We start from the raw sequence: 9,105 nt of genomic DNA, 5'->3' as shown, positions 1-9,105 counted from the left end.
AGTCCATAGTCTCTCATGTTTCATTCCCCCTTCTGATTACCCCCCTTTTCTTTATCCCTTTCTTCCCCTACCGATCCTCCTAGTTCTTATGTTCCATAGATGAGAGAAATCATATGATAATTGTCTTTCTCTGCTTGACTTATTTCACTTAGCATTATCTCCTCCAGTGCCGTCCATGTTGCAGCAAATGTTGAGAATTCGTTCTTTCTGATAGCTGAGTAATATTCCATTGTATATATGGACCACAGCTTCTTAATCCAGTCATCTGTTGAAGGGCATCTCTGCTCCCTCCACGATTTAGCTATTGTGGACAATGCTGCTATGAACATTGGGGTGCATATGGCCCTTCTCTTCACTACGTCTGTATCTTTGGGGTAAACACCCAGTAGTGCAATGGCTGGGTCATAGGGTAGCTCAATTTTTAACTTTTTAAGACTTCCACACTGTTTTCCAGAGTGGCTGTACCAACTTGCATTCCCACCAACAATGTAGGAGGGATCCCCTTTCTCCACCAACTGAACTTTCTGATCACAGAAGAATTCCCATGTTTCATCCAACAAGTTAATCACTTACTCATGCTAACCACATGTTTGGTCTTATAGGACCACACTGTTCAAATTGAAATGTGCTCAGGCATCACCCAGGGAGCCCCAAAAGTATAGATTCAAATGCAGTAAGTCTGGGGCAGGGCCTGAGATTCTGCATTTCAAATAATGTTCTAAGGTAATGTTGACAGGCTGGTCCCTGAACCATGCTGGAACCATGAACCATGAACCAAGACTGTAGGGACAAAAGTAAAAAGTCACCTGAGTATGCCCAGAAATTTTCTTAATCTAGCACTAAGGCATGATTTTTATGGCACATTTTTAAAAAGAAAATAAAATCTGGTTTTCTGCTTCAATCCTCTGTCTTGGCAACATTGCATCTTAAACACTGTAACCTGCTGCTCACCTTAGCCCAGAAAAACTCAGTCGTATTGTTCTCCAATCCTACCCTCTTTTCCTCTTAAAAAGAGACCAACATTTGGCAATGCATAAGGAGAAAAACACAATTAAACCCCAAAGAAAAAACCCCCACAGTCCTTCCATTTCAATTAGAATCAGCGGCTGTTGGAAATGGGCAAATTTAGAGCAGTAATACCAATGGAAACAGTGAATTCTCAATTGTGATCAAAGGCTCCATTTGGCAGGCTGAAAAGCAAGCATGAGCTTAATTGAACAAGAGAGAGATCGCCTCCAAAGCATACAGGCATAATCAAATAGCCTTGAAAAATATAATGCATCAGATGGAGGGGAATTAGCCCTGGGCTCCAAATGCCCTCGCCTGGCCTGTGTATCTCTCCAGCATCAGCAAAGAGAGACCTCAGAGGTCACCTGGTCCAACTCCCCAGCCCATGTGAGAATCCACCTTAGACCAGAGCTTTCAAAGTTTTTGCCTGTAATGCACAGAATACATTTACATCCGACCCAGTGTGCGCACACCATAGTAAAATCTTCACCAAGTAACACGTATCACTTCCACATGTGAAGTCCTCCAATACTTGCTCTTCCTTTTCGTGCTTTTCAAGGCTGTCGAAAAGAATCTATTTCAAGACTCACTAAGGGGTCATGACCCACAGATTGAAAAACACTACTCTAGGGTATGCCAGGTGAGCAGCCAACCAGGCTCTTCATCTAACAGTTGATGCCCACCATCTTCCGAGCTCCAGGGTCACAGCAGCAAACTCACAGGCAGGTGGAGAAGACAGGTGTTAAACCAACGATCATGCAAATACATATTTAATATTACAAATTTAGGCAAATGTGGAATAGGAGGCACAAAGCACACAATGGAAGATTATAATGGGGTACCTATTTGGGACCAGAAGGATGACCAAGACAGATCAGGCAAAGCCCCATGGAAGGAATTTTCCGCTGGGATGAAAAGATAGTAGAGAGCAGCCAGGCAGAAGGGGAGTAGTCTAGGCAACCATCTCCCATGCGGGGGGAAGGGGAGAATGCATGGTTATCTATGACAACCTCAGGTGGTAATAAAACGGCACCTGCCCAGCCCAGGTTCATCAGGATTTCACCATTCGTCAGATGCTGGCCCAGGCACTTCACAATACCACCAATCTTAGTCTGAATCCCAGGCCCGCCCCTTATAAACTGTGTGATTTGGAACAAGTTAGTTCAGTTGTCTCATTTGTAGAGAAGGGATTATTCATGGTGCCTGCCTCATCACATCGTCGCGAGAATTAAGTGGGTTAACACAAACGGAGGGGCTTAGGAAAATGCCTAGTGCATGGCAAGTAGAGAATAAACTGCTAAATAAAGAGAGATGGACTCAAAATCCTTAACTTGCTTCAGTAAGCACCACTTGTCTATTGGCACATGAAAAGAAACCCATTTGCCATCCCTGAACTAGCTGATTCCCAAAAGAGTTATTTTTTCCCCCTATTCTAATATTTTAAATCTAGCAGAACAGAGGTCTGAATTCCTTCACCCCCTCACCCCCGCAGGGCCCTATAGACAAAGGAGACAGGAGACGGGAAGAAAGGGAATGAACGGGTCTGCCTGTCTGCGCCTAGCTGCCATATCTGGGCCTGCAGTCACCACCAGTCTCTCCTTGCTGGCGAATTTTCTAGTTCAACACCAACGATACAGTTGATTTCTCAAGAGAACTATAATAATGGAATTACAGTATGTTTACTTCATGCAGAAAACCTCCGGCTAGATAGTAAATTAGGGGCCTCACAATGTTGAAAAATCTTCAAGCTTTCAAGAGGCCTAAACAGATCCAAAATGCCAGGTTCGAGTCACATCAATAATTAAAATTAAATTATTGTGCTGAACTGAAAGTCATCTCCAATATAACATTTTTAAAAAATGGTTCTCCAAAGATAAACTCAACCTTGGCTTCAGGGAGACATCTATTATAAATCCACAGAATCAGAGACAGAAAAGCAAGCTGTTCCTATTGTGCACACGCTGTGTCTAATTCCCCATGATGGGCAAGAACAGGGAGGCTTGGCTGGGCATTCGAAACAACAACTGCTGGGAAGAAGCGATAAAAACAGGAGGCAGACCTCGTATTTGTAGGGCTTGTTGTGGTGTACTGTGCACACTGTCATCTCTGTCGGTCCTCTTGGTATCCCTGCAACGTAGGTATGGCAGGGACCTCCAGCCCCACTGCACAGATGAGGCTTATGGTAGCCAGTCAGTGGCATAGATGGGATGAAAATTCAGGTTTCCTGGAATAGAGGAAAGATGGGAAGAATGGAAAGAAGTAGGAAAAAGGGAAACACCCTGCCTTTCAAAATAGCAGAAAAGGAAAATGAAGTTTAAAAGCAAAAGGCATTTTTGCAATGACTCTGAGCTGTTAAGTCATGCTTGTTCCTATGGATTCTTAGAAGATGTTATTATGCTGTAACTGATATAAAAATAGCTACCAATTTACCGTGGGCTAAGTATTGGTCTAACCAGTTTACGTGAATAATGATGATCCCCATGTAATCCTCACAACAAGCTTCCAAGTGGAAATGATCATTTCACAGTTGAGAAACTCAGGTCCAGAGAGGTAGATTATTTGCCGAAGCTCACACAGCAGGTAAGAAGTAAACCGACTTGATCTTAGTCTGATTGCCAAGCGCAACCTCTTCAGCTCTTGACTATGCTGTTTACGGACATACCCAGGGGGAAAAAGGTAAGCACTGATTGGACCAAACTATAGAAAATGAGGCACCTCCATATCAACTAAGGATTAAACTAAATGCTACCTAGTTCCTATGTTCCCCTGAAGGCAGCTTTATTGGGCTAATGAAATTGTAACTTCTCGTATTCATTTAACAAATACTTATTAAGTGCCCACTATGTGTCAAGCACGGTGCTTAACACTGGGAACACAGCAGTGAATAAATAAATAAAATCCCTGCCCTTATGAAATGCCCATTCAGCGCAGGAACAAACAAAGGCAAAACAAGTAATACAAATATTATGTCAGCCGGTAGTAAGTACAACAGAAAAAAATCCAAACAGGAAAGGGGAGAAGGATGCAATGTTTAAAAAGATGGCCAGGGAGGGCCTCACTGAGGAAGAGGTGATCTTTGAAGCAAGAGATGCAATAAGCCATGTAGGATGCTAGGGAAAGAACATTCCAGGGATTGAGAACAGCAAGTGCAAATGTCCTGTGGTGGGAATAACAGAAGAGGTCAGTAGAGCAGAGAATGGTAGGTGATGATGTCAGAGAACACAGGGCCAGGTAACATGTGGGACCTTGTCAGCCATGAGGACTTGGGCTTTCAGTGAGAGGGGAGCCATTGGGGGTTTAGCAGAGGAGCAGCAAGATCTAAGATCCGAGTCACATTTATAGGATAACTCTGGCTGCCACTTAGACAACAGACTCAGTGGGCAAGTGGGCAAAGGTGAAAGCCAGAAGGCCAGTTAGGATGTGAGGGTGATGGTGGCTTGTTGCTAATAATTATTATGATGTCGGATGGCCCTTTACTCCTTACCAATACCTTCCCATAAATTACTTGATCTTCATAAAAAATCCTAAGAGTAGATTGATTATATCCTATTAGATTAAAAAAAAAAAAAACTCAAGCTTTGGCTTGCTTAAGTGGCTTGTTCAGTGCCCTGCTAAAAGTCTCTCAGCGAGTTAGTGGCACAACCATATCTTCAATCCAAGATGTTGTCATACCACGCCCACTGCCCAAATCCCCTCCCACGCCGCTCCCTTGCCTGACTCCCGGGATATCTGATGATAGCCATCTGACCATCAAGCTGCTTGGCCAGACTGTAAATGACATTGATATGTATCTGGTAACCCTGATCCCAGACAACACAGAAAACAGAATCCAGCAAAAGAAAGAAGCCATCGAGACCCATCCTCACAGCGGCATAAGCCTCTTGAACAAAGCGTAACGGGAAGGGAGGGCCAGGGAGTCTTAGGATGTAAACTCAGTGTTTATTCAGCACTTCTTTGTGCCCAGACAATATTAGATGCCATGTGGGGAAAAGGAAGAAATAAAATTCTCTGTTGTCAAGGAGATTGTGATGCAGTGGGGAGGAAAGACAGCGTGCCACCGAGAGGAGCTGTCACACACAGACTGCACGTTCAGGGGTCAGGGAGGCCTGGGATTAGCCTAGTCTTTAGGGAGGGGAGCAGCTTGAGAAAGGAACCCTACTGGATGCTTTCCAAAGGTAGCCCCCAAATTCCACAACTTTCCGTATTTTTAGAGGTATGTTTAGAATCATCTCAGGAAAGCCTTCCAACGCTGTTGATATTCTGTTGGCCTGCCAGGCAACTTTCACGGGTATTCTTTTATTTCTCAGTTATTCCTTTCCTCTTTAGTTTGTCTCTTCGAGAGTCCAAAACATACATGCTACCAGAAGTGGGATTTTCAACACTAAGACCAAGAAACCAAGCCAAACAAGTCTCCTCCGAAGAAGACCAATGAGTGATTTTAAATGTCCAAGCTGTAAAGGTCTCCAGTGGCCTTCAAGGTCAGGGGTTGGTAACCTTTGGCCCACGGGCTGGCCTCCTGGTTTTGTAAATCAAGTTTTATTAGTATATAACCAAGCCCTTTGGTTTACAAGTTGTCAGGAGCAGCTTTATGCTGAAACAACGACTCTGAAACACTCAGAGTTGAGTGGTTGTGACAAAGACCATATGGCCCACAAAGCCTAGAGTATTTACTCTCTGGCCTTTAAATGTGCTGACCCTTGCTGTTTTCCACAGCCTGCATTCTGGAGAAGGGAAAACTGAGGTCCAGGGAGGTTCAGGAAACTGGCCAAGCCTATTTGAGGAGTTAGTATATCACCTAGTAAGGAGTAGAGCAGGTTACGTGAGGGCTGGCCATCCTTCAGTCAATTGGTTGTTCCCCCAACAAGTATTTTCTATCGTCCTCATGCTCCAGGCCCTGGGTGGGGATGCTGCCATGCCGAATGTGTATAAGCCCCTGCCTGCAGGGGTCCCACGCTTGAGGTAGTAGGGGAATCCAGGTCGCTAAAAAAAGTAAAGAGGAATAACTAGAAAGTGTGCACTGTGCTATGAAAAAAACTAACAGAATGATGGGGCAGGGTGCGGCTTGCAGATGGAGGGAGATACGTGGGACAAAAAATCAGGAAAGGGCTTTTCTGAAGAGGTGATATTTGAACTTGGCTGTGAGAGATGAGGCAATAAAGAGTAGATGGAAAAGCATTCACATGGAGGGAACAGTAACTGCAAAATCCCTGAGGTGCCAACAAGGCTGGCAGGTGCAAGGAAACTCGGGAAGGTGCCTATGGCCAGAGCACAGGAGAAGAGAGTGGCATGAGGTGGGGGGGGGGGTCAGAGGTGCCAGTGCAGGCAGGCTCATGGCAATGAGTGTGGATGACCAACTCTTTCTTGAACATATTTCCCCTATAGCGACACATCACCATCATCCCTATAACAAAGTCTTCAGAGGCCCAGGAGGAGAACATGTGGCCCCTGCATTTGCATGCTACAGAAAGCCGTGCTGGGTTAATTACAGCATTCTTAACTGTAACTGTGTTCTATGCTAGAGCCCTCCTCACTGGAGCCCACCACGGCCCTCACCACGGCTCTCACCACAGAGCACTCCCAGAGACTGTGAGGGAAGGCCTCGCCTTCTCTGGCCCACAGGTAACTCTCCATCCTAGTCCGGAGGCAGACGGTCTGGTAATCATCTGGAACCTTCCACATGTGGGTTTGAATACTGGCTCTTCCAGCATGACCTCACACAAGAAGCTTACATGTTTCTGGGCCTCCAGGAAGGGGGTGGTGGTGGTAATAATAGCTATCTCCCTGGGCTGCTGGGAGAATTAGAGAAGACAAGATGGGTCTAGCCTTTGCACAGTACCTGGCACGTGTTCGATAATTTGATAAATCATAATTATTAGTGGGTTACATAAAGATAGAGCTTGCCACTGGTCTCAGTCTTGTAGGCCAAAGTAAAGAAAGGTCTCACTGCTGTCAAGTTGTCAAATATCCCAGCAGAGAAACTGAAGGGCAAAGAAGTCAAGTGACTGGCCCATGGTGACACAGCACTTAGAAGTTTGTCATGCTTCCGTGGCCCCTCAGTGCCCACCCAGCATTCATTACAGCTCCCCAACATGGCAGCCTCCATTACACTTGGACCATTAACCTCCAGGCAGATTTCAGTGCACTTTGAAAACAGGAGTGGGGAGGGGAGCAGCCCTGCAGAATTCATTTCAGAAGAGTCCGGATGAAGTACCGGCCACGTAGGATCTCTACAAAGTTGGATTGCTCGTGCTCTTCACACCCGTGAGGAGCTCACAGGCTTGTAGGAAAGGCAGTCATCGCAAATAGGTATAATCTTGGGGGATGCAAGCTTTACTCGAGGCACAGACACAGGAGAGAGTGGTTTATGTGCCCGGGGAGTCAGGGAAGGCCCCAGAGAGGAAGTGATACCTAAGCCAACTCTCACCAGTACTGCGGACACCAGGAGGAGTTTGGCTTGGCGTAGCAGAGAGAACAACAGGCAAGTGTTAAAGCTGGAAAGATGGGCACAACTCATGGAGGGCCCCAGAAACCTGAACCAAGGAGCTTGGATGTGATGGGGAAAGTGGGGGGGGGGCATTGCGCAGGGGAATCCGTGGCTTACAGTGGCATCACTGCGGCATCACTCCGGCCAAGGGAAGAAGGATTTGAGGTGGCAGGGCCAGAAACAGAAGGAACAGTCCAGAGCCTGCACTGTAAGTCTAAACCTAAGCCAGAACAATCCTGAAGAGCAGGAAAGGAGACACATTCTGGAACCACTGGGGAGAAGGATCAGCAACATGAAATGACAGACAGGATTTGGGGACAAGGGAGGGAGAGAAGGGACATGTGCTGGGCTGGGCCTGCCTTTCACCAAGAGGCGGACTCCAGAGAAGGCACACGTGGGGAGGGGGCGAGGAGGTCAGGACACAGCCAGAGCAGCCACCAAGCACAGGAGTTTCCCACCACATTGTTCTGCTTTTCAGTCTGTGAGAATGTCCTGGCCCACCTCCGTGGCATAAACCAGATGAAACCAGAGCCGCTCCAGGCAGTTGGGAGGAAGAAATGGAGAGCACCCAGCTCCTCACTGCCCCCAGAGAAGCGAGAACCCCTCCCTCCGCCCTACAGGTGTGACCCAGCAACGTGGCAGCGGCTCCCAGAGACCAGGAGAACACAGATGGAGAAATCAGTGCTGCGGCCTGCCAGCTGGGAGCCCAGAAGCAAGGTCCTGCAGCCAAGGCGCGCAGCATCTGCAGCATGTCAGAACTGGACCCAGGACCTGACAGTATGCAGTTTACCTGCTCCTCTCCCTCCCCTCAGAATTATTCCAGCAGGAGGCGAAGACCTGTAGGAGAGAGGCGGGGCCCTGTGGGGAGCTTCTGCTCTCCGGAGGCTGGCTCTGCTGCAGCTCTGTTCCCCAGCAGAGCATCGCAGGCCCTTCTCTTCCACTCTCCTGGGCCCGGCGTCCTGAGGCAGCCACCCCAGACCCCTCACGCCGGGCCCTCCACCAGCTGGGCTGTGTGCCACTGCCACCCCGGGCTGCCTTCCTATTTTCCTGTGGCCTGATTATTTTAAGCTGCCTCTGAGGCCCCGCCGGCCGGCCATGGCCAGCGTTATCTCCTGCGTGCACTGGCCGCCTTGTTAAAAGGCAATCAGAGGAGCTGACTTTAATAAATGTTAACACCCTCAGTGTGAAGTCTGGCAATTAAAACTCCTCCCCAGGACCTCTGAAACAGGCCTGTGGAAAATCCCCCATCTTAATAAGCTCCTGTCATCAGAGGACACGGGGAGAAAGGAGGGGTAAAAGGGAGGCATTAAAAGTTGCAAAAGGGAGGGAAGCAGCCAGAAAGGCCCTTCTTTGCCCAGCAGGTCTGGGACAGGGTCTGAGAATGTGCACGTCCAGCAAGTTCCCAGGTGACCACAGTCTGACATCACAGATGGGAAAACCAGACAGAGATGGGGACTGGCCCAAGATCTCACAACTGCTGGGTGTGGCCCCAGCCCGAAGAATCACCATAAGCTTCTTGAGAGCAAGCCTCAAATATGTTTTAAATAGGTACCCAGTGTGTATTCATCACCATCAGCCCCATCGTCATCATCGTCGTGAAATGAGATCTTTGG

The sequence above is a fragment of the Ailuropoda melanoleuca genome, chromosome 3, assembly GCF_002007445.2.
Source record: "Ailuropoda melanoleuca isolate Jingjing chromosome 3, ASM200744v2, whole genome shotgun sequence".
NCBI classification, from domain to species: domain Eukaryota; kingdom Metazoa; phylum Chordata; class Mammalia; order Carnivora; family Ursidae; genus Ailuropoda; species Ailuropoda melanoleuca.
This window is presented reverse-complemented; position numbering follows the sequence as displayed.